The sequence below is a fragment of the Lycium ferocissimum genome, chromosome 6 (assembly GCF_029784015.1).
Source record: "Lycium ferocissimum isolate CSIRO_LF1 chromosome 6, AGI_CSIRO_Lferr_CH_V1, whole genome shotgun sequence".
In the NCBI taxonomy this organism is placed as follows: Eukaryota; Viridiplantae; Streptophyta; class Magnoliopsida; order Solanales; family Solanaceae; genus Lycium; species Lycium ferocissimum.
Window position 1 is genome coordinate 28909021 of NC_081347.1, and position 27519 is coordinate 28936539.

At 39.4% G+C, this 27519-nt stretch overlaps 1 pseudogene; it reads right to left on the reverse strand.

Annotated features, from left to right (window-relative positions):
• Positions 1–1918: 1918 nt before the first annotated feature.
• The window catches only part of LOC132061254 (pentatricopeptide repeat-containing protein At2g16880-like), a 61820-nt pseudogene continuing 36219 nt past the window's right edge, over positions 1919–27519 (reverse strand).

Below are 27519 nucleotides of genomic sequence, written 5' to 3' on the forward strand. Positions count from 1 at the left end.
TTTAAAAGATAATTCAAACGCACAAATTGTGGCAATTTTGTCATAGTGTAATTACACAACTCGATACAGAGGTCTTATAAAATCAGAAATTTTCGTTGGTTGTCCCTTTTTGAGATGTCTGTCTAGTAAATGATTTTTGTGCTATTTATGGACCTTTTAACTGACTGTCTAAAACTTCTTTTTGTTCAAACTGAAAATCTTATTAAAATGTTAGACCATGGTCTAATGTTTTGTTGATGTAGACAATAGTATAATATTTTGCCCGTCCCAAGAGTTATATTTGCGCAACTTTAATAGCAGGGAGAACAACTAAATGTTGACATACAAGGGACAATTGTCTAAATCATCTTCAAAAAACTTTATATCACAAAAGAAATAATCAGTTTACATTCGTGGGGCAAAAAAAAAAAAAAGAATTTAAATATGAAAATAATCATCTTTCGGTAACTTGACTCGTAGGCCTATTAGAAACAGTTTGTACGATCCAGCCTTTGCTGCTGATGGTCTACTAGTGGATCCTTACTTGCTTATGTTTAAACAGAATCCAGACTTTGGTAAGTTATTTCCTGTTTTATTTTAGCTTATTTTTTGGGAAAATACATAAAAAAAACCCCCAACGTATACTCGGATTAATTATGACGCACTCAACCTTTGCGGGCGACCTATTACCCCCGGCCTTATTTTTTTTGTATTTTTGTACCCTTTTTCGGCCATTTTTACACGACCCCCACTTTTTAAGTGTTAGGTGTGATACACGCGCCCAGTCTTCTTCTTCATCATTTTTTTTTCAGTTTGCTCAGGTCTTCTTGGATTGATTACTACAAAAAAAAAAAAAAAAATTGCAAAATCAGAAAATCTAAAAATAGAAACCACTGTTGTTGGTGATTTTCTTGAAGTAGTGTGTCATTGTTTGAGTTTATATTAGTCACGAACAGATCTAAAAGTTCAATTTTTTTTTTTTTTTTGTTGAAAACGTGATTTAGATCTATGCAAATCTATTTGATTTTTGTGATTTAGATTGGGAGTTATTGTTTGGAGTATGAATTTGAGCTGAACCTAAGTGAACTTTGAGATTTGAAAACCGAATGTGGGCTTGAAAACATGAACCATCATTCTTGTTTCTTCATTGTCCGAAAGTCGGATTGAAATCTGGGTGTTGCCCATGTGTTGTTGAAATCAGCTTGTCATGATAGATTGGAGCTAAAACTCATTTTATTTACTGATTAGAGAAGCTTGGAAGTGATAAAGTTTTGAAAACCTCCATTGTTGAAATTTTGAAGAAGCCGGAAAGGTGAGCTGGTGTTTTTTGGATTCATTTGTTGGATTGAACCTATTGGAGAAGGCCGCCGAAGCTAGAGAACATAATAACCATGGAAAGGTGAAAAATTCAAAGCAAAGCAGTCCACCATTGACGAGCTCCATTGAAGCTTCGAGTTCGAAGTTTCGGGTTGCCACAAACGAACTCCGATTTGAATGGGTAATATCTCAAAAGAACTGAAACGTCGAGAGGAATTTGAAACCTGAAATTTGGGGCTGTTTGATTGAGATTTGAGGTATATTTGGTTGGATTTTAAGCAGTTTCTATACTCTCACGTGCTGCTGCTTCTGGTTGACACGAAAATGGCCGAAAAAGGGTACAAAAATACAGAAAAAATAAGGCCAGGGGGGTAATAGGTCACCCGCAAAGGTTGGGTGCGTCATAATTAATCCGAGTATATGTTGGGGGGATTTTTATGTATTAAATAAAAAAAATATTACTATTTTTGTAAATTTAATATCTATGTTGTCTGCATCCTTCCATTGATAGGTACTATCACGAAGAGTAAGTAAAGCAACAGATTGGATTGCTGGCAAGAAAAGATCATTTGCGGACGTTCTCCTTTTTTTTTTTTTTTTTTTTTTTGAATTTTCTCTATTATTAAGTTAAACTAATTATGTATTGAGCACATTCCTTTCCTTCCATTAAATTTAATGTAATTTTGTGAAGTTGAAATACTTTCTCAATGCTCCTTTCCCAATAGTATCCTTAAATAATAGTATTATATGCTATTTCATCAGGCACTATACCCTTCTCCCAGAGCTCATTTTGTTTAGCAATTGCCTGCTGAGTTTTACCAATTTACATGGCCCTGCAATTACGATGTTGTGGGTGACAACAGTGGGAATTACCTCTCTTTCTTCCAAAGATTGAGAACTTTTTCCATATCTCCACACCTATAGTAGCCAACAATAAGAGTTCCAAAACTTACTGCATCAATAAGATAGCCCCTAGTATGAGCAATAGAGAGCAATGTGTAGGCGACATCAAGCTTTCTTTCTTGACAAAGAATATGAAGCATTGTATTAAGAGAAAAAAATATCCATTTTCAAACCCTTTTCACCAATTCGTTTCATTATCCTCAATACTTCTGGTAGATTTCCTGCTTTACAATATGCACTTATCAAAGTATTATAGGAAACACAATCTGTACATACACCACTTTCTTCCATCGTTTGAAGCACCTCTCTAGCTTTTTCCATCTTCCTCTTTCCTTGCAATACCATTTAATCAATGTATTAGTAACTTCATCACATTTGATCCCATTCTTATTCATCTCTTCAAGCAGATCAAATGCCTCCAAACTTCTCATATTCAAGACACCTATTGATCATGGTGTTATAAGTTTTCACATCAGGCAATAATTTCAACACTACCATCTCATCCCGAGTCTTAAATGCATCATCTATCCTTCCTTCATTGCACAAACCATTAATCAACATATTATAAGTCCAAACATTAGGTAAAGTGTTGTTCTGCATCATCGGCTTAACGACCTGAGTAGTATCCTTCAACCACCCCATTTTATAACAACCATGTTCCAAAATATTGTATGTAATCCTATTCGAAACACGACCTTTACCCTTCATATCCAACAATTGTCACGACCCAAATCACGGGTCATGACGGTACCCACACTAACTCCCTAGGTGGGCGAACCATCCCTTTAATCAATTCACTCAATTAATTTAAGAATAAACAAATATTATGCGAACAAGCATTAACAAGTCTTAATCATATCATAAATACGGAATGTGCGGAATAATAAGTCAAATACAACCCCAAGGACGTGAAGTCACTAGTACAAGAACAACTAATCCAAAATCAAGTCTAGGAATAATACATCAGTCTGAAACATAAAGAAACATTGTCTAGTGGATAGAATAGTAGACAATAAAAGATAAGATTCCAAGGCTACAGGCTGGTAGGTGGCTCACCCTTGGAATCTCAAGGCTAGAAACGAGGTCTCGATGAAGGCCCTGCCTCAAACTCTGCACTCAGAAAAAGTACAGCAAGAGTAGTATCAGTACGCACACGTACTGGTAAGCATCATAGGCCGACTAAGATTAGTTCACGCATATTAAAACACAGAATCAACAAGTCAAACAGATAGGCAAACAGTAACCATCAAGACTTACAAAACATCAAAAAAACCAAGTCATAGCCTAAAGTTAAGCTTCTATACCACAAGTCTGCCAAGTCCTCAGTAATTCCTTAAGTAGGCTATAACACAAGTACATACCAACGAATCAATGTATGTTTTGATAACGCGAAGTGCAATGCAATGAGATGGGATGTCGTGCAATGCAATGGCCAATACTCACACCTGTACACACATGCTAAGGACCAAAATCTCAACGTCTCAATAGTCATGACCCATGAGGGACCCGGGGAGTCCATGTACCAGTCACTCCATACAAAGCCCAGAGATGACTCTGCCACTATACGTCCGCACATACCTTGGATAGATAACAATAATAATATACTTTCACTTTTCTCTTTCTTTCCTTTTCAAAACGTTTCCATAACTTTCTCATCAAACTATTTCCACAACTCTTTCATCATGAGTGAATGTATGAATGCAAGAATGATAAATCAAATGCAATCAATGCCAATGAATATGATATGGAGATCACACAGCACCATAAGCAAATTCAAATCTTGCATGAATTATCAAATTATCATGGAAACATATCAAATATTCAATTCCAATTACCACAATACATCTAGCACATCCTACTTCACCACAATCACGTAGTCAAGTACACCACATGTCAATAATTACATAAATAACTGCGATGAGCCCACATAATTAGAAATCATACCAACCTAATTGGATCACCACTCCACACCATGACTGAAGGCCTATCATGCTTTTCCTGTCAATATTACGTAACACATGCGAACGCTAATCAGAGTCTAACGAAGGTAAGCCATAACCTACCTCGATGCCGAGCACGACCCTCGAACGATCAAACTTGGGCTTTCCCCTTCCGAAGTGCTTCCGAACGGTCGAAGTCTAACAAGTACAACTTTTTATATTAAAATATGAATCTATGGCTGCTCAATAAGAAATACAAGAATTCAGGTCCGAAAGATCAACACAAAACCCACATCCCAAGCCCGAAGGTCCAAAAAGGGTAAAAGGGTCAATTATTGCGAAATTACACTCAACAAGATCAAATTAGTGGTCTACACGGTCATACGAACCTATCGATAACCATATTGCTATGCTTTCAAAGAGAACCCAAAATGAACCCGAAAATAACCTTTACCAAGTCTAAGGGTAAAATTGAAAATTCAAAGTAATATGATGTTACATAAAGTCTAGATAATTCATAGCCTAATGTAACATCTCATAAATCCGTACGGAATATGAAAGTGTTATACGAGTCGTTTTGAACCTTATAAGTAGGTTATGTTCACAATTCGAGACTTAGAAACCAAAACGGGGAGTGTTGGGGTGAATAATCCCATTTCAACGGAAACTGGAGATTTTACGACAAAAGTACGGTCCGTATTCTATGGGCGTTCTTTGGCCTTTGCAAATATGAACTCTCTGGAAATTTTAGGGGCAGTAAGGCCTAGAAGTACGGCCCGTACTTCAAAGGACGGGATGTCCTTTCTGCCCGTCCTTTCCCCGTGTCTTATAAATTGCTCACTGGAAATTTCTGGGAAGTACGGCCTGAAAGAATGGCCCGTACTTAGAAGTACGTCCCGTCCTTCTTGGACGTACTTCTCCCGCGTCCATCAGAAACTATAAAAGCGTGGGTCCAGTTAATTTTGTCACTTTTTCATCTGTTCAAAAACCCTAAGCACGAAAATTACTTCTCTAAACCTCCTAACTCAAGGGAGAAACAAGATAATCTATTTCAAGGGAATTCAAGCTAGAGTTTGGGTGACTAGTGATACGCTCAAATTTACACTTTTAATAGCGTAAAGCGGACAATGTCAAATATAGTAACCCAACGATGTTGGGGTCGAATCTCACAGAAATATGGTGTGAAAAGTTTACTAAACAGGTATTATACTAATCTTGCAGTCTTGGTGTATTCCAAAAAAAAGGTTTTATAGTTGTTTTGGTTTGTGGACTAATTTAAAGTGACTAGAAATCTAAAGTTGTAAATATATGGGTAAAAAGAACCAATGTTGTGTCCCTGTCAGATAAAGTGTATGATCATGGGTATCGATCTTGATATACTTCTAATGGATCGTTTATATGGATGCACTTAACCTCTATGTGAATCTGAACTATTTCCCAATAAGAATAGATTATTTCTTTCTATGCTTTTTCCAAAGATAAGAAAGTATGCATGAAGAACGATTAATTATGCCAAATAAATTTCTCTTATTGCTAAGTGAATTTATTAAACAAGGTTTAAAGCCTTGAGTTCTTGTTATTTGTTCTTACCTAACCCTAGTTATTTTCCCAAAGAAACTAAAGTTTAAGGCGTTAGCTAATGTCTGCAATTACTAATTATATCATAAAAACGAAGAACAAATAAACCCTAACAATCCATTATGCGTATATCATTCACGATCCCCAATCACAAAACACCCATCCTTGGGTTCACAACCTTAGTAAAGGTATTTAGCTACTCATGGCAACAAGAAAACAATAAAAGATTAAAGATTGCATAATTGAATTGTGTATTAAACTTACGAATAAAACTTTAAAGTAACAAATGTATTTATCTGGAAAATCTTCAAAAGTAATAACAACTCAAAAGTAATTACTACTAGTCTAAAACTCCAGATGCCTGAAAAATAAAACCTAAATAGGTATTTATACAAGTTAAACTCGGAATAATCAGTCCCAGTCCTGTTCCATATCGGCTTGCACTTTAACGGGCCGTCATTGCTCTTCGACGGACGTTGAGGCACTTCGATGGACCGTTGATCATGTTGACGGTGTAAGTCGACGGTCTGATGACTTTTTCACTCTACAGGAAGTTGATCGACGAGGCAATTCGATAGACCGTTGAGCATGTTGACGGTCTGTCCTTAATGCATATCAGTACAGATCACTAGATTTCCTCATTTTTCGCTTGCCGAGCATTCTAACTTCAAAATACCTGCACAGCACACAAAACACATCAAACTAACACAAACTTACTTAAAAACAAGTAAAACTTAGAGTAAAAAAGCATTAGATGTCCCATAATTTCATGGCAAATCAACACCCCCAACTTAAAGTCTTTGCTTGTCCTCAAGCAAGTCAACTAACAGACTCAATCTACAAATGTCTCGATATTACAAAGTAAAACTGTCTACAGTGTAATTAACTTCCGGCTTATCATGTGTCTCACAATGACTCTCCCCCTAATAAAGACTAAACCAATCAAGGACTCGTTGCCACTAACAATGAAGCTTCGATTTATGATATCTAGTTATCATAAAAACCATAGCGCACACGAATCAAGACTTACGGGAAACCAGTCACTTAACAAATTCTCATGCCCTCACAAAGACCAAAGAATATCCCAACATATATGTACACACTGAATGGGACAAAAGGCAAAGGAGAAGAGAAACACTCACACTCACACTCACAAAGAAATTCTCTAGATAAGCATACAAATATCATAAGGTTGCCCTTATTTTCAGTACCCTCGACTTTGGACAGTTCGACTGTGATCACACTAGGACTTTTTCAGGGTTGTAATGTAGGCTCGGGGACGGGTAGGATGTATATTTGGATAACTGTGACTCACCCTCCTTGAACACTACACCTTATTCTTTTCTTTTACCCTTTTCGCCTTTTGTCTTCTTCCCTTTTTTTGGTTTATTGCCTCGGTGTGGTTTTATTGCTATATATATATATATATATATATTGTTTTCTATTTTTTTTTCTCTTTCTCTACACTTACCACATCGATATCTTTTATACTAAGCAATTCACTTTTACCCCACTTTAGGCTTACGCCTCGTGTTCCCCTTATTCCACCTATCACCCCCAACTTAGGATTTTAGCCTCAATCTTATTATTTTAGTGCCAAGGAGGGACCGAGTGAAAAGAGATGGATATTCAGAACGGGTATCGACTTATTATGGCTAGTCAAAGAATAGGTTTAAGGCTCAAAATGGCTAACAAGGGATATTACTTCATGGGTATACTTATATTTAGGCTAAACAGGGGTTCCTAACACAAACAAGGCCTAAGATAATTTCACAGCTTCACTTATCTTCAAAATGCAGGCACGACTAACCAGGCAAGTTCTAGATTACATACACAACTAGAGAATATATCTACAAAACCTCACAACACATGGCATCAGAATTATTAACACACTAGTCTCCCCGCTATAATTACGCACACAAGGTAATCCAATAATCTAAATGTCACATAAAGAAGCATGCATGTCAATTCGGAGGGGAGTACTTTTTTCTCAAATCAAAACAAGACAACCCTAAATTAATCAAACCACCACCACTTAAGTCAAAATTACTCTATTTTATCTAAACACGACCTAAACATTCCAGGTTCAGCAAGAAACAAACCCATCAAGAAAAGAACCATGGCAAAGAAAAGCCGAGGGCGTTCTAAACACATATATACAATATAAACAAATCAAATACTCCTACCCCCAACTGAAAAAGTCTGCAATGTCTCCAATGCAGTAAAAGTAAAAAAAGGGAGTAGGAATACCTTTGGCGCACTAGGGCGCTGCTCCTTTCGCGACTCATCGGTCTGCGAGGCATCAAGTGGTGCAACCGCACTAGCAGTAGTATTAGTGGATGCATCAGTAGCAGCATCTGTAATAGTACCAGTAGCTGCTGGCACTGGAATAGGAAGAGACAGTGGCAATGGTATGCCAACTGGAGCACTGCTCGAAGTGGCTCCTGCGATCCCAAAAGAGCGATTCTACACAAGAGATCTCTGAATGGCCTCTGGCATCTGCTGCTCCTCTAGACTCGAACCCCTCAGCTGTGTACTCTCGCTCACCTCCTCTACCACCTCTTCCTCATCAAGGGCCAATCTCTTTCTCTTCCCCCGACCACCTGCCACGGTAGGCGCAACTAACTGTACCACTGGAAGCTCCTCCTCAATCTCCACCATAACAGATGGTGGTGCTACTACTAGGCTCGGGTCACGAGCCTTCAACAACGAAATGTTAGACTTAAGCTGCTCCAACTCTGCCCTCAAAGCATCAGTGGAAGTTGTCGGGCGGGCCATCTCCAATGCCATCAATCTAATCTCAAACCCATCTAGCCGGGCCAACCGTGTAGTCCTCACAGGCTCTACAATCTCACCCACTTTCTGTCTCACAAAATCATCAAGCTGGGACACTATGACCTTTGACTGCTAATCCGCTGTAGCTGCCTGTTTTGCAAATTGCTTGAAATTCTCCATTGAGAAAGCATAGGAATCAACTTCGGCTGTACCCTGGGGCTGTGCTGCAGGCCCGCTAGCTATGGGGTTAGCCTCGGGGGCTGTGGAGCCGAAGTCCGTAATTCGGAACAGCGCTCCGAGTCTCAATAGCGAAGATCACCGCATCGTAGATGGAATCTCGGAATGCAACCTCGGACAAGCCTCGGTCATAGGGGCAGTAGTGGCGGGTAACTCCTGTGTAGAGTCACCCGCGGCCCCTGGATGAATCAGCTCCTGAGGTAGGGGTACCCCTCCAAGTGCCACTGGGAACCCATCCTCCTCCCCTTGGCCATCATCGACGGCCTCGTTCTTGCTCTTTTCTACAGAATAGACCGATGAAGCTATAATTCGATGGTTGATATCAGGAATAAAATGCACTTGTGACCTCCGAACAAGCACGGTAATCAGGCGTGGATTTATCAGTGAAATGTTGGGCTGGGAAGCCCTCAACTAAATCTCAGTACTCACAAATGCCCCGAAATTAATCGAGTATCTAGACATCAATACAATAACAACCACCTGCCTGTCAGCCGTAAGTGCATTATCGGCCTCAGTGGGGAGAAGCCGCAACTGCACTACGCTCCACCAAAACTTGCCCTCCAAAGTCAACCACCTTTTTACCAACTGATTTGCCAAATTAGTACACTTGGCCCTCTTGCTCGGGCGATCTACCACTGTAGCTACCCAATCCCTGACGGACTGTTCCTTGCGTTTCAGCAGCTTGTCTTCCAATTCAATTGTCTGCCTCAGGGCGGTGTAATTATCGCCGAAGTATACTTTCTTGATGGCCTGGGCAGAGATATCAACACTCACCCCTCTGATCTGAACCTCACTCAGCTCCTCTAACTCCCGCAGTTTCTGGTGCCTCTTTCTGACTTTCTTGATCAAGGCCCTATATGCGGCATATATCTCACGGACCAAAATGGGACAATAATCCCATGGCAGCTCCTGCATAAACTCTAGCTGATAATGGCAAATGAGATCTCTGGATCTAAGTAAGATCTCTAGCCCCTCAAAACTAATCCGTCGCTCTTCATTTATGGTGCGGTTCTTATGCTGGGTGTCGTCACCTTTCAGTTCAATGCCATACTCATATAGTTCCCTGGCACCCTCAACAGAAAAAGGTCCTCAAGCCACTTTCTTCTGATTTCTCGAGCTCTAGCCTCATCAGCATCATCATCACCAGGCGTCAAGCTCTGACGGGTCTGGGATATAAAAGTTGTCTGAGAGGACAGAGCAGCATCCTCAGTAGACTGTTCCCGTGTGACAGGTGAGACATCTCCAGAAGTAGCCTTCGAACCCTCCTTCTCGGATCCATCACCGGACCCAGATGTAGATGATCCCTCCTCGTCAGACTGGGAGGAACTGGGTAGTGTAGGAGCCAGTACAGTGACCTGCCTGTTCCAAGGGGGAACGATAGCCTTATTCTTCCTCTCGGGCATAACCTCAGGCTCATCATCCGAGGCTTCATCTATAAGTGTGAGTTCACCACCGAGCCTCCTTCGACTAGTTGTTCTTTGAGTTTGCCTTGAGCCACCGCTTCAGGTAGTAGTCAAATTAGGTGGCGCCATACCTGTAATCATCAAAAATTAAAATCTAGTTAATCTGTACTAGTGAAATCAAACACAGTGAGCTTCAGAAAAAATGTACTCAGTTCTCTGATGTTGGATCTGCAGACCGTCGTTGTGCTTCGACGGACCGTCGAACCTATCGACGGACAGTCGAACAGCTCGACGGTACCATCTTTGTACAAAGACGGTCTGTCGACCTGTCGACGGTGCCGTCGACACGTTTACGGTCCTGGCAGCAACAACTATCAGTTTACAGATTTTGGTACGGTTTCACGTTCTTAACCCCAATCAATCAGAGAACCAGAATTTAATTATTTTGCACATTTGGGGTTTTGGGGCTTCGATTTACTCAGACTTCACCCTCATATTTGACCTTTTTGACTTTTGATAATTATTCGGGTTTTGCTTGGTCGGTATAACGATATCAAATTGAGATTTTTAATCGAAATATCCTCCAACCCGTTGGAGTTACTCAGACTTCACTCCTCAAATTTCATGCTTAATAGAATTCCTATTTTACGGACCATTGTCGAGCATAATGAACCAACAAGTTGATCAAAATGCCTGCCGACTCAATGGGGGTACGATATTCTTATCCCCACGAGTCATACTAACAACAGTCATACAAAATTCCCTTCCCCCAAATAACAATTTCACAATTTTGCAAATTTAAGCATGGATTTCATTCAACAAGTACAAACCTTAAGTATAATTTCTACCCTTAGCATTCAACATTACTGATATCACACATTTATCTCAGTTAAAAACAACCCCAACTTATTTCATTACAATCAAAGATAGCCTAGGTCCCATAATCCAACTTTGCAATGAATTTAGGAACCTTAGGCTTGCTTTTTAGCAATTTTCGAACCAAATAACTAAACTAAACCCAAGAGAGGGCCGAAAATCATGCAGCATACTTGATGCACGCAAGTTTTGCAAAGAAAAATTGAGTAAAAATCAGAGAAAAACAGAGGGAAATTCGTGACAGTAGGGCAAAGGTTTTGGGGTTTTCTGTTGTGGTTAGAATAGAGGGTTTTGGGAGTTTTAATGGGTGAATGAACGTGGAGGAATTAGTGGGGAGTTATGGAGGGAATTTAGGAGATGGAGAGTTTGAGGGAGAGTGAAAGGCGGTATGTGGGGAGTTATGCATTAAAATACCTCTGCCCGTTACTTCCTTTTAAAACCGCGACTGTTTGGTTTAATTTTTTTTTTTTTTGAATTCTTTGGGCCATGTCGACGACTCGTCATTGCGCTTTTACAAACTAAAAATACTCCCCAATTGATGAGTAAAAGGACGGACCGTCTTTGCACATCGACGGTGTCGTCGACGTGTCGACGGTCCGTCGACTTACTCGTCGACTTGCTTACCTGCAAAGTAGCAGTTGCTAACTCTCAGATTACCAACTCTGCATACCGTCATTGTACATTGACGGTCCGTTGACATGTCGACGGCCCATCTTTGTGCTCTGGTGTTACTTTGCTGGTTTTTCGAGTTTCAGTTCCTGCGCAGTCAACACCCAATAAACAATTTAACAAAAAAAACTAAAACCTACAGACAAAATTATAGAATTTTAAACTTGGGTTGCCTCCCAAGAAGCGCTTGATTTAATGTTCTAGCACGACGGTGTTACCAATTTACTCTTGGTCAGGACTTGCTGAATCATCATTCGTTCCAGGTGCTTCAACCGATATCGGTCAACAATCCTATCCCCCGAAATCATACCATGGTAGTGCTTCACCCTCTGCCCATTCACCTTAAATATCTGAGTTTCATCTTCAGACTTCAATTCAATAGCTCCATGGGGTGAGACGCTTACCACTTCAAAGGGACCTGACCACCGTGATTTCAATTTGCTCGGTAGCAACTTCAATCTAGAATTAAATAGGAGGACGGGGTCACCCTTGTAGAATTTTCGCTTCGAGATTTTCTTGTCATGATACTGCTTCATCCTCTCTTTGTATAACACTGCGCTTTCATAGGCTTGATAGTGGAACTCATTCATCTCGTTGAGCTGAAACAACCTGAGTTTGGTTGCTTCTTCCTAATTCATGTTTAATTTCTTCAAGGCCCACATGGCCTTATGTTCATGTTCAACTGGTAGGTAACATGCTTGACCAAAAACTAGCTTGAAAGGCGAAGTCCCAATCCGAGTCTTGAAGGCAGTTCGGTAAGCCCATAGAGCATCATCGAGCTTGCGGGCCCAATCAGTTCTATTTGCATTCACCGTTTTCGCTAAAATACTCTTTATCTCCCGATTAGAGACTTCAACTTGCCCACTTGTCTGAGGATGATAAGGGGTTGCCACCCTATGTTTGACTCCATACTTCTCCATCAATCCCGCAAAGGCTCTGTTGCAAAAGTGAGAACTACCATCACTGATTAGTGCCCTTGGGGTACCAAAACGAGTAAATATGTTCTTTTTCAAGAATCCCATGACGCTCTTGGCTTTGTTTTTAGGTAAAGCCACCGCTTCTACCCATTTACAAACATAGTCAACAACCACCAAGATGTACTTCATGCCTTTAGAGCTTACAAAGATCCCCATAAAATCAAACCCCTAAACATCAAACACCTCAACTTCCATTATGAAGTTTATAGGCATATCTTGCCTCTTACCAATATTCCCCTGCCGTTGGCACTGATCACAGAAACGCACCTTTAAATTAGCATCATGAAAGAGAGTAGGCCAATAGTAACCACATTCGAGAACTTTCGCAACAGTCCTCGTTCCACTATGATGTCCCCCAACTGGAGAGTCATGGTAAGCCTTCAAAATCTCCAATACCTCACTCTTTGGGACACAATGCCGAATAATGTTATCAGTATAAGTTCTGAATAAGTATGGTTCATCCCAATAGTACTGGCGAACATCCCGCAAAAACTTCTTTTTCTGATAAGATTTGATCTCGTCAGGAATGACACCAGTCACCAAGTAATTAGCAAAATCCGCATACCAAGGTGCCACTTGCATAGAAACCTCCAAAACTTGCTCATCTAGAAACGCATCTTCAATATCAAGTTCTTCTGCTGGCACCCCAGTTTCCTCAAACCTAGAGAGATGGTCAGCAACCTGATTTTCGGACTCCTTTTGATCTTTTACCTCGAAATCAAACTTTTATAACAAAAGGACCCAACGAATCAGTCACGGCTTAGCTTCCTTCTTTGCCATCAGATATCTCAATGCAAAGATGGTCTGTGTACACCACTACCTTGGAACCCAATAAATAGGACCGAAACTTCTCAAAAGCATATACTATAGCAAGCAGCTCTTGCTCACTCACCGTGTAGTTCATCTACGCTGCATTAAGTGTCCGACTAGCATAGTAGATCGGGTGCATAATTTTATTGTGCCTCTGGCCAAGCACTACACCTATCGCGATACCACTAGCATCACACATCAACTCAAAAGGCAAGGAACAATCAGGAGTAATAATAACAGGAGCAGTAGTGAGGCGCTCCTTTAATTCATCAAACGCCTTTCGGCACTTGTCATCAAACTCAAACTTATCTTCTTTTTCATGAAGCTTGCACATCGGGTTAGCAATCTTGGAGAAATCTTTGATGAAGCGCCTATAGAACCCAGCATGTCCCAAGAAACTTCGGGCACTTTTGACTTAGATGGGTGGAGGAAGTTTTGCAAGCACATCTATCTTCGCTTGATCGACCTCAATTCCTTTTTTAGAGATTTTGTGACCGAAGACGATCCCTTGCTTCACCATAAAGTGGCACTTCTCCCAATTTAGCATGAGATTTATCTCCTCACATCTTTTCAAAGACTTGACCCAGATGGCCAAGATAATCATCAAATGAATCGCGCACAATAAAGAAACCATTCGTAAATACTTCTAAGAAATCTTCTACCATTTCAGAAAGGATCAACATCATGCACCTCTAAAAAGTGGCCGGTGCATTATACAACCCAAAGGGCATTCGACTGAACGCAAATGTCCCATAAGGACAAGTAAAAGTCATCTTCTCTTGGTCTTCTAGGGTAATGTTGATCTGCTTATAGCCCGGGTATCCATCTAAAAAGCAATAGTAAGACCTCCCAGCCATCCTATCCAAAGATCTGATCAATAAATGGCATGGGAAAATGGTCTTTACAAGTGGCAGTATTCAACTTTCTATAGTCCATACAAACACGCTATCCAGTAACTGTACGAGTGGGAATCAACTCATTCTTTGCATTAGGTACCACAGTGATATCTCCTTTCTTGGGAACATATTTAACATGACTCACCCACTTACTGTCTGCAATCGGATACACTACCCCAGCGTCTAACCATTTTATGATCTCCTTTTTCATGACCACTTGCATGTTCTGATTCAATCTTCACTGATGTTCAACACTCGGCTTGCTGTCCTCCTGTAACTGAATTTTATGCTCACAAATACCAGAAGGAATACCCCGAATGTCTGCTATGGTCTAACCAATGGCACGTCTGTACTAGCGCAAAATCTCCACTAGATGCCTAATTTGTTCCTCAGTCAGTATTACTGAAACGATCGCTGGCAATATCTCATTCGGACCAAGGAACTCATACCTCAAGTGTGATGGGAGCTGCTTAAGCTCAAGCTTTGGTGACTCAACATTAGAAGGCTTAGCTGGTGGAGTAGTTCTATTTGCAAGGTCAAGATCGAGCTTTCTTGGGTGGTAAGTGTAAGAACCCAGACCCTCAAGCGCATTTTTAGTTTCCACGTAGCCCTCCATATCAGCAGCATCAAAGTTCATCAGAACTGCAGCAAGAGCTTCTTCCAGACTTTCTTCTTCCATTTTATGTTCGACAGCATCATCAATCCTATCAAATAAATCAATATCCGAGATACTCTCATAAGAGCTTGGTAACTTCATCCCCTTGCTTGTCTGGAAAGTCACTTCTTTATCATTCACTCGGAACTTAATTTCATTCTTTTCAGAGTCCATAAGCGCTCTGCCCGTAGCAAGGAACGGTCTTCCTAAGATGATCGGAATATCTCTATCTATCGCACAATTCAAAATAACAAAATCGCCATCTGTAATCGCATAGAAGTCGGTCTAGGCGTCCCCAATACGGATTGTTTGAAAGTAGCTAGGGGTATTAAGTTGATACTTGCCCCGTTATCACACAGAGCATGGGCGAATGCATGAAGCTTAATATTGAATGGAATGGTAAACACCCCTGGATTTCCCTTCTTCTGAACTGTGGTGGACACAATAATCGAATTCACACGATGAGTTAAATTCACTGTCTCATGTTGAACAGACCTTTTCTTCGTAAGCAGGTCTTTCACAAACTTAGCAAATCCGGGCATCTCTTTGACAGCATCTAAGAATGAAAAATTCACTGTTAACTGCTTCAACTGATCATAGAACTTCTGACACTTAGCATCATCATTCTTCTTTGCCAACCTCTGAGGAAAGGGAGGCTTTGCTTTGTACATCTGAGTCAAAGGGCGAAGAGCCCCTTTTATCGTGTGTTTCCTTGTATCAGCAGCAACCTCTAGAGTATCAGCAACTTTTTCTTCACCATGGACCTCATCATCAATGATAGGCACACCAGAATGCACTTTTTCTTCCTCAATAATTGGATCTAGATCAACCACTTTCTTGTCAGCACCTTAAAGTATTTTACCACTCTTCTTGCTAATCACAAAAGTACGTTCCATGCCACCACCATTCTTCGGGTTTGGAATAGTATCACTAGGAAGCCCACCTTTTCTGGCAGGATTCTGTTCTCAAGAAAGATCACGCATCTGCTGTTCAAGGTTGTGAATAGCTGCTGAATGAGAAACCACTATCTCTGATAGCCTAGATAATGTCTTTTCCGTGTTTGTCTGACTTGCCAACACTTTTTCAAGCATTGACTCCAACCTCAAACAACCTTGATCATTAGACTGCCCTTTTGGTGGAATGTAAGGGTTGGAACTTCTGTTCCCGAAGTTGCCATTGTTGTTGTTGTATCTACCTTGGTTCGGTCCAAAAGATAAGTGTTATTGTAGTTCCCTTGATTGTTGTTGTAATTCCCTTGATTGTATGCACCCTGCCATTGTTGAGGTCTCCAGTATCTCTGATTTGGTCTAGAAACATCCCCTTTAGCTACATAGTCTGCATATTGAACATTCTCAAGTGGCTGTGGGGGACCCTCTTGATATGGACCCTCGTGTCATTATTACATTCCAGGCGGCATACTTGAGATATCTTCACACACGTTCACCCTCTTTGATTCCCTCTCATAAAGCCTCTTTGTCAGTAAAGAGAGACTAGTGGCCAATTGTGCCGACGTCTGCTGCGTTTCCTGGCTATCTTTCATAATATTTTGAATCAATGGTGTTCCAAGTGGTAGCCCATCAGAATTGCTTGAATTCCATGCTTGACTGTGTGTAGTCAATCAATCAAGTATATCAGTAATATTAGCATAGGACTTATTCATGAAACGCCCAATAGCAGCATTATTGGCTATTGCTTGGGTCATGGGATCCAACCCTCTGTAGAACTTCTCCTTCAAAATCTAATCTGGAAACCCATGGTTTGGACTCCTATCCAAATATTCTTTGTACCTCTCCTAAGCTTTAAAAAGTTATTCCCCATTACGTTGTTTGAACTCGTAAATCTAATCACGAATTTCAGCTCTTTAACTCGGGGGATACCACTTCTTGAGAAACACTTTGACCATATCTTCCGATGTAGCAATAGAGTTTTGGGGCAGCTTTGTGAACCATTTTCTCACTTCTCCGACTAACAAATATTTGAAGAGTTTCAGCCGAACCACTTCTTGAGCCATACCCCGCTGGATATGCTGAGAGCACACATCCAAAAACTTTGTTATATGTTGGTGAGGGTCATCATCAATTGCATTCCGAAAGTATCCCTCTTGTTTGAACATATGATAGAGGGAATTATCAAACTTGATGGTAGTAGCAGTCACCTTCGGATGAATGATTGCAGATGCAAAGTCTTCATCTGCTTCTGATTCATCAGCAAAAACATTCTTCACTAGAAGTTCGTTGTTAGACATGATCACCTAGTTTACAAGTTAGCAAACAAGGTGTGTTGGAATATGACAAAGACTTTAAGAAGAGTAAACACTATTTTGTAATTTCAAAACCGTATTCCCCGGCAATGACGGCAAAATTTGATACACCCAAATTTACACTTTTAATAGCGTAAAGCGGACGATGTCAATTATAGTAACCCAACGAGGTTGGGGTCGAATCCCACAGAGAATATGGTGTGAAAAGCTTCCTAAACAAGTATTATATTAATCTTGCGGTCCTGGTGTATTCCAGAAAAAAGGTTTTATAGTTGTTTCGATTTGTGGACTAATTTAAAGTGACTAGAAATCTAAAGTTGTAAATATATGGGTAAAAAGAACCAAGGTTGTATCCCCATTAGATAAAGTGTATGATCATGGGTATCAATCTTGATATACTTCTAATGGATCATTTGTATGGATGCACTTAACCTCTATGTGAATCTGAACTATTTCCCAATAAGAAAAGATTATTTCTTTCTATGCTTTTTCCAAAGATAAGAAAGTATGCATGAAGAACGGTTAATTATGCTAAGTAAATTCCTCTTATTCCTAAGTGAATTTATTAAACAAGGTTTAAAGCCTTGAGTTCTTGTTATTTGTTCTTACCTAGCCCCAGTTATTTTCCCAAAGAAACTAAAGTTTAAGGCGTTAGCTAATGTTTGCAACTACTAATTATATGATAAAAACGAAGAACAAATAAACCCTAACAATCCATTATGCGTATATCATTCACGATCCCCAATCGCAAAACATCCATCCTTGGGTTCACAATCTTAGTAAAGGTGTTCAGCTACTCATGGCAACAAGAAAACAATAAAAGGTTGAAGATTGCATAATTAAATTGTGTATTAAACTTACGAATAAAACTTGACAGTAACGACTGTGTTTGTCTTGAAAATCTTCAAAAGTGATAACAACTCAAAAGTAATTACTACCAGTCTAAAACTCCAAATGTCTAAAAAATAAAACCTAAATGGGTATTTATACAAGTTAGACTCGGAATAATCAATCCCAGTCCTATTCCAGATCGGATTGCACTTTGATGGGCTGTCATTGCGCTTCGACGGTCATCGACATGTTCGACGAGCATGACGACGATCTGATGACATATTTTTAATTCACAGGACGTCCATCGTCGAGGCACTTCGACGGACCGTCGATTATGTCAAAGGTGCAAGTCGACAGTCTGATGGCTTTTTCACTCTGCAAGAAGTTGATCGACGAGGCAACTCGACGGACCGTCGAGCATGTTGACAGTCCGTCCTTAATGCATATCAGTACAAATCACTCGATTTCTTCATTTTTCGCTTGCCGAGCATTCTAACTTCAAAATACCTGCACAACACACAAAAAACATCAAACTAACACAAACTTACTTAAAAACAAGTAAAATTTAGAGTAAAAAAGCATTAAATGTTCCATAATTTCACATTACATCAATTATCCTCTAGGAAAGTAACTTGTTGAACTACGTATAACATAATTAAGGTATGTCTCTCTTTTGAAAGCTGGTTTTGGATGTAGGTCTCTTTTAAAAAGTTCCTTATTAAATAAAAGGTGAACTTTTCATGAATTGAAACTTTATGTCTTGCTTTAATTGTGGTTAATGTGCGTGGGGGGACAAGCCCATATAATACCTAGGTTGTGTCATACCCTAAGTACGTATATAAGGTTATAAAGGTTTTTCCTCTATAAGAGATGATCAATAATGATGGCTAAGGGTTGGTAATAATGTTTTCATGTTGAGTTATGACATTGAAATCTTGGTTAAAGAAGTGTAAATGTTTTCAAGACATTCTTTGAAATGATTTATCTGTACGATATGGCATAATGAACTTTAATGCTAATTGATTATGTGACTACCTTGAGACAAATTATGAATCGACTTTTATGCTATGAATTTTGTTGTTGTGTTTGGCCTAGCTATTCGGGAAGAAGGGTAGTCACTATGGATCCTAGTGTGGTAATTGCCTAGCCATTCAGAAGAAATAGTGGCCACTAGCGAGTTCTCTACTCGGAGTGCAGTTTAGGCCCAGCTATTCGGGAGGAAGGTTAGCCACCGAGAATTACATATTCTGGTGTAGTGCGCTGTGTTTAGGGAACCTCTACGGTCATCCCTTCAATGTGATTGATTCTTGGGCCTGTATTGGCATGTGTGATATTCTTATTCATTGATGGAACTATTATTTACAATCATGATTGATTTGAGAGGCATATTTGAAAGTTGTAACTTGACAAAAGGGCTTCTTAATCGGTTTTGATAATGCTTACTGAGATACACAAGTTGAATAACTTTTTTTACATCGATTTCATATGGTTTTCAGAATTGATTTCTTTACGTATTATTGGGCTCTATTTTCGTATTACTTGTTGTCCCCGAGGCACTCACTGAGTACAAAGTACGCAGGCATACCATTGTTGTTTTTGATGGTATGTTAGGTAACGGAGAAGAGCAGGTTCTTGATACTTCAGGCGCTTAGGAAGGACTTGTTGTTGCTGCTGACTTGGTGAGCCCACACATTCATTCGTGGGACACCCTTATTATGTTTATTTACTATTCTAGTTTTAGCGGGCTGCGTCCCGATGTGTCAGACAATTATTCTTTATCTTAGAAGCTCCATAGTATACATTCTTGTGAGTAGTTGTTGAGTTGTTTAACTCTTGGGCAGGTGATACGTTTTAATTAAGTTTTATGACATTAAAGACTTCCGCTGATTTAATCCATATATCATGATTTCGTTCGAATTTATTTAATAAATTGTTGGAGGTAAATATTGAACCTGGCGAGTTCAAGTGTTATCATTGTATCCTTTAGGTTCTTCAGATATTGTTCATGATGTTGGATGCCAGTCACGTCTAGGGTGGGTTTCGGGGCGTGACAAGCTTGGTATTAGAGCCTAGGTTTAAATACGTCCTAGGATTATTATCGGTGTCTGTGGAGCTGTGTCTAGTGGAGTTTTCCTTGTGCAGCCTGATCACCTGCATGATCGAGAAACTCCCAGGACATTCATAGGTGTTTCCTATTCTTCTTGATTCTAGATTGTGTTGTAGAGTTGAAGTCCTTTTAGGATCGTTCTAATTCGCTTGTTAATTCGGGCCCTGTAGAAATGGCTCTGACGGGATAAAAAAATGATAACCGAGGACAACCCGTGAGAGCTAATAGAAATCTCGGGGGCGCGAATGCTGGTAAGGGGAACGATGTCGGAAACCAAGCACCACCTCCAGCACCGCCTTCTCTTGCTGGTCCTGTTGCCGATGTGCCTGAGATTGGTATGATGCAAACTGCTATTCAAATGTTGACTGCATTGGTTGCGGCTCAGCAGCAGCGTGAAGGTGTGGGATCTCATGGTGGAGGCAGACTTAACCAATTCCTCGACCTAAAGTCAACAGAGTTCTTCGGGTCACGAGAGGTGGATAACCCCAAGCACTTTTTAGATGAGACTTTCAAGGCATTGAGGGCAATGGATGCCCATGATCCCGAAGATGTGAGGCTTGCTTCTTATTAGTTGAAGGATGTTGCTCACGCATGGTTTTAGATATGGGAGTCTGAAAGGGGTGACGTTGCCTTAGTCCTACGTGGGCTGAATTTGAAGAGGCATTCATGGAAAGATTTTTGTCTGCTGAGGAGAGAGTTGCTATAACTACGAAATTTGAAAAGTTGGAACAGGGTAACAAGTTAGTCCTTGAGTATAGTTTGGAGTTCACCCGCTTGTCAAAGTATGCTTTATACATAATTCCGACTGAAAAACCGACTGAAAAGCATAAGTTGACTCGTTTTGTGAAAGGCTTGGTACCACGTATCAAGTCTGTATGTGTTGCTGTTGCTATGTCTCCTACTTGTACTTTCTCATCTCTGGTTGGGTTTGCTGAACAACCAGAAAGTTGGAAAAATGAAGAGAGAGTGGATCGAGAACAAGAAGGCCCAATCGGCGGGTGGCTTCAATGGTAATAGCTATAAGGGAGGGCAGAGTTAATGGTATTCTGCACCTGCTCAGTCTGGCGCATATTCAACTGTCAGTATGCCTTTAGGTAGGCAAGGTAAAAAGAATAATAATGCAAACAGGTTCTCCCAGAGTAGTAGTCGGTTTGCTGTATGGGAAGATTGTATCTGTCATCACTGTGGTATTAGAGGGTATCTTAAGAGGGAATGCAAAAAGTGGCTAGGTGCGATGGCTGCTATGTCTAACCAAAAAAATGATTCGCCTGCTTCTGCATCTGCTAAAACTCCGTCTGCTGGTAATGTTAACAATATCAATCAGAATGCTCGTAATAATGGCAAAGGAAAGGAAGTTGCTAACGCTTCTGGTGGAGGGATAACTCGACTTTATGGGCTGACTCATAGGGAGGCAGCTGAGGCTTCTGACGCTGTGGTTACAGGTATCCTTACCATCTGTTCTCATGATGCTTATTCATTGATCGATCCGGGTTCAAATTTATCCTATGTGACCCCTTATTTTTCTCTTGATATGGGTATGAAACCCGAACCTTTCTGGAACCCTTTGCTATTGATACGTCTTCTAGTGTTCCTGTTATTGCTTCTAAAGTGTATAGAAATTATGTTGTTGTGATTTAAGGTTGTGAGACCGTGACTGATTTGTATGAACTTAAGATGGTGGATTTTGATGTAATTATGGGGATGGACTGGTTGTCCGCATGTTATGCTAGTGTGGATTGTCGCCATAAGTTAGTTCGTTTCGCCTTTCCCGATTAGCCTGTTATTGTGTGGGAGGGTGAAATTGCTAAGACGAGGGGTAGATTTATTTCCTATCTTAAGGCTCATAAGATGATTACTAAGGGGTGTATTTACCATTTGGTTGCTGTTAATGATACAAAAGCCGTAGTACCCAAATTCGCATCTGTTCCCATAGTTAGTGATTATTCCAAAGTATTTCCCGAAGATCTTCCAAGTATTCCTCCTGATAGAGTTATTGATTTTGGGATTAATGTTATTCCTGACACCCAACCTAATTCTATTCCACCTTATCGTATGGCTCCAGTGGAGCTTAGGGAATTAAAGGATCAGTTAAAGGACTTGTTGGATAAGGGTTTCATTCGACCAAGTTCCTCACCTTGGGGTGCTCCAGTCTTATTTGTTAAGAAGAAAGATGGTTCCCTTAGAATATGTGTTGATTACCGCCAGCTTAATAAAGTGACCATTAAGAATAAGTATCTTTTGCCTAGAATAGATGATCTGTTTGACCAACTTCAGGGTGCTAAGTTCTTTTCAAAGATTGACCTGAGGTCTGGGTATCACCAATTGAAGATAAAAGAGAAGGATATCCTGAAAACTGCTTTCCGTGCTCGTTATGGGCACTTTGAGTTTCTAGTCATGTCCTTTGGGTTGACTAATGCGCCTGCTGCATTCATGGATTTGGTGAATCGTGTGTTTAAGCCGTATCTAGACAACTTCATTATTGTGTTTATTGATGATATTTTGGTGTACTCTAAGAGCCTGTTTGGAAAGCCACCTAGTAATTGGAATTGGTGTAATTACTGCCCTAGTAATTACACAGCCTAGTAATTACACAGTATTGTAATTACAATGACCTACTTGTTTGTCGTAATGTAATTACAGTGTAATTACAAGCGTGTTGTTTGGTTGCACAAGTGTAATTACACAGTTAGTTTAATTTAAAAATAACATTTGATTATAAAAAACTTAAAATTAATATTTAAAAAATATGTGCCTTTATAAATGATATTAAATTAGTTATTTAATAATACATTGTTTCTTGAAAATATGTTATTTAATAATCATATATTTGTAACTAATATTGTGAAAAATAATTGATATATAATTTCAAATTAATAATATTTTAATTTTAAGATTATAAAACTTAAAAGCATACCTTTTTTGTGAGAACATCATGGGATTGGATGTTTGACAAAAAAAGAATATTTATAAATTTAATGCCATAATATTATTCAAATGTTTGACAATAATTCTATCAACTGTAAGTGAAAAATAAACAACATGCAATGTGAAATAACAAGTCAATAGTACTAGAGCAAATATTTTTAAAATAAAAAATATAACCCAAATTCAAAATCCAAAAGAAAAAAAAAACATAATACTCTTATGTCAAATTCCAACGTAACATAAGTAAATACTCCTATAATTCAAAAGAAAGAGAAAATATAAGTCTATAACCTTATTCACAACGAAATTCTACTTTAACAACGTACCATTATATGTTAAGTTTGTTAATGACTCATTCTTTCTAATATTAAGAGATGTAGCTTCAAAAATTAGAATATTAACACGGTTATACTAAATGAATAAAATTAAAAATAAAAAAATAAAAAAAATATGAGCAATTACATGGAACCACAAGAAGTAAAGGTTGGAATGAGAAGAAAGGAAATGAAATATAAATACTATAAAAAAATATTTTTTTAAAAATATATTTAAAAAGTAAAAATAAAAAATAAATTAAATAATAGAAATAAAAAATAAATTAGAAAAGAAAATAAATTAAAATAAAATAAAAAATAAATTAAATAATAGAAATAAAAAATAAATTTAAAAAGAAAAGAAATTAAAAAGAAATAAACTAAAAGGTAACCCTGTAATTACAGGGTGTAATTACACCCAATTCTCAGCCCCCCCCTTGAGAATTGGAGAGTGTAATTACACCCTCTCAATTACACCCAATTCCCACCTAACTGTGTAATTACCTGGTCAAACAAACAGACCAAACTGTGTAATTACACCCAATTACACCCAATTCCAATTACCTGGGTGGCTTTCCAAACAGGCCCTAAAAGTCATGAGGATCATGCTAATCATTTGAGAATAACTTTGACAACACTTGAGGAGAATGAGCTTTATGAAAAATTCTCTAAGTGTGAATTTTGGCTTGAGTCTGTGGCATTCTTGGGTCATGTGGTTACTGGTGCCTGTTTTAAAGTATATCCTCAGAAAATTTCAGCGGTTAGAGATTTGCCTAGACCAACTAATGCGACTGAAATTCGTAGTTTCTTGGGTTTGGCAAATTATTACCGAAAGTTTGTGGAAGGCTTTTCGTCAATAGCCTCTCCATTGACTAAATTGACACAGAAAATTGCTAAGTTTCAGTGGTCCGAAGCTTGTGAAAAGAGTTTCCAAGAGCTTAAGACAAGGTTGACTTCGGCTCCTATTTTGACTTTACCTTCTGGATCTGGTGTATATGTGGTGTATTGCGATGCTTCCAGAATTGGTTTGGGTTATGTATTGATGCAGAAAGGTAAGGTGATTGCTTATGCTTCGCGACAGTTAAAGAAGCATGAGAAGAATTATCCGACTCATGACTTAGAGTTGGCTGCCGTGGTATTTGCCTTGAAAATTTAGTGCCATTATTTGTATGGGGACCATTGCGATGTTTTTTACTGACCATAAAAGCTTACAATACATCTTTAAGCAGCGAGAGTTGAATCTCAGACAGAGGAGGTGGTTGGAGTTGTTAAAAGATTATGACCTGAATATTTTGTATCATCCTGGTAAGGCTAATGTGGTTGCTGATGCCTTGAGTAGAAAATCTATGGGCACGTTGGCTTATTTGCGCATTCATGATATTCCCATGGGGAAGGAAATTCGAAGACTTGCTAGTCTTGGGGTCAGACTTGATGAAACTGAAGATGGAGAGTTAGTAGGAATCACGGCATCACGGTCTGACATTGTGGAAAGGATTAAATCCAAACAATACGATGATGAACTTTTGGCAAAGTTGAGAGATGGAGTGGAAAGGGCTGAGTACACTTCATTTACTGTTGGGACTGGCGATAGTGTTCTGTGGTTGCAAGGACGGTTGTGTGTTCCTAATGTTGATGGTCTTCGACAATAATTAATGATAGAAGCTCATAGTTCCAAATATTAGGTTCATCCGGGATCCACCAAGAAGTATAAGGATTTGAAACAACACTATTGGTTGAAGAGCACGAAAGTTGATATTTCTAACCTTTGTGGCTAAGTGTTTGAACTGTCAACAGGTGAAGGCTGAAAAACAAAGACTTGGTGGTTTGGCTCAGAATATCGAGATTTCGCAGTGGAAGTGGGAGGAGATCAATATGGATTTCGTGGTGGGTTTACCCCACACAAAGCCCAAGTTTGATTCGATTTGGGTGATAGTGGATAGACTCACAAAGTCTTCCCATTTTCTCCCTGTGAAGACGTCATACGCTGCAGCGAAGTACTCCAAGCTACATCTAAAGGAGCTAGTTAGATTGCATGGGATTCTGACATCCATCATATCTGACAAAGGTACGCAATTCACTGCTCATTTTTGGAAGTCCTTTTAGGAAGGTTTAGGGACTAGGGTGAAATTGAGCACAGCCTTTCATCCTCAAACTGACGGGCAGGCAGATAGGACTATTCAGACTTTAGAAGATATGCTGTGACCCTGTGCTATAGATTTCGGAGGAAATTGGGATGAACATTTACCTCTTGTGGAATTCGCGTACAACAACAACTACCAAGCAAGTATTCAAATGGCTCCTTATGAGGCTCTTTATGGGAGGCATTGTCGGTCTCCAATTGGTTGGTTTGAACCAACTGAAGTAGAATTGTTGGGTCCTGACTCAGTTCATGAAGCAATCAAGAAAGTTAATCTTATTATACAATGACTCAAGACAGCTCAGAGTAGACAGAAGTCTTATACGGATATGAGGCGACGTGAGCTAGAGTTTTCTGTTGGTGATAAGGTGTTCTTGAAAGTGTCGCTGATGAAGGGATTAATGCGGTTTGGTAAAAAGGGGAAGCTTAGTCCTCGTTTCATTGGCCCTCATGAGATTGTCTGGAAAATTGGGACGATGGTTTATGAATTGAAGTTGCCATCCGATATGGCCTTGGTGCATCCGGTGTTTCACATTTTGATGTTGAGGTTGTACAAACCTGACCCTTCCCATGTGTTGAACCCTGAAGAGATTGAAATTAATGAAGGGTTATCCTACGAAGAAAAACCGGTTCAGATTCTAGATCGTCAAGTTAGAAGATTGAGAACAAAGGATGTAGCGTCGGTTAAAGTGTTGTGGAGAAACCACAATACTGAGGAAGCTACTTGGGAAGCGGAGGAGGACATGAAGAAGAGATATCCTCACTTGTTCCCTATGGCAGGTATGGACTAGCGTTTTAATTATTCTTAGATGAATCGTTTGTGTTGTAAACTTGTGGTTTAGCGAATACTTCCTAGGCTATGATTCTCATTTGAGGACGCATGATCTTAAGGGGGGGATAATGTAACATCCCGTAAATCCTTATGTAATATGAAAGCGTTATTCGAGTCGTTTTGAACCTTATAAGTAGGTTATGTTCACAATTCGAGACTTAGAAACCAAAACGGGGAGTGTTGGGGTGAAGAATCCCATTTCAACGGAAACTGGGAGATTTTACGACAAAAGTACGGCCCGTACTTCAACGTACGGCCCGTACTTAAAAGTACGGCCTGTACTACGTTCTTTGGCCTTTGCAAATCTGAACTCTCTGGAAATTTTAGGGGAAGTACGGCCCATGCTTGAAACGACGTGACGTCCTTTCTGCCCGTTCTTTCCCCGTGTCATATAAATTGCTCACTGGAAATTTCTGGGAAGTACGGCCTGAAAGAACGGCCCGTACTTAGAAGTACGTCCCGTCCTTCTTGGACGTACTTCTCCCGCATCCATCAGAAACTATAAAAGCGTGGGTCCAGTTAATTTTGTCACTTTTTCATTTGTTCAGAAACCCTAAGCACGAAAATTACTTCTCTAAACCTTCTAACTTAAGAGAGAAACAAGATAATCTATTTCAAGGGAATTCAAGCTAGGGTTTGGGTGATTTACATCTAGGAAACTAACTTTTTGAATTACGTATAACGTAATTAAGGTATGTCTCTCTTTTGAAAGCTGGTTTTGGATCTAGGTCTCTTTTAAAAAGTTCCTTATTGAATAAAAGGTGAACTTTTCAGGAATTGAAACTTTATGTCTTCCTTTAATTGTGGTCAATGTGCGTGAGGGGAAAAGCCCACATAAAACTTAGGTTGTATCATACCCTAAGTACGTATATAAGGTTATAAAGGTTTTTCCTCCATATGAGATGATCAATAATGATGGCTAAGGGTTGGTAATAATGTTTTCATACTGAGTTAGGATATTGAAAAATTAGTTAAAGAAGTGTAAATGTTTTCAAGACATTCTTTGAAATGATTTATCTCTACGTTATAGCATAATGAACTTTAATGCTAATTGATGATGTGACTACCTTGAGACAAATTGTGAATCGGCTTTTATGG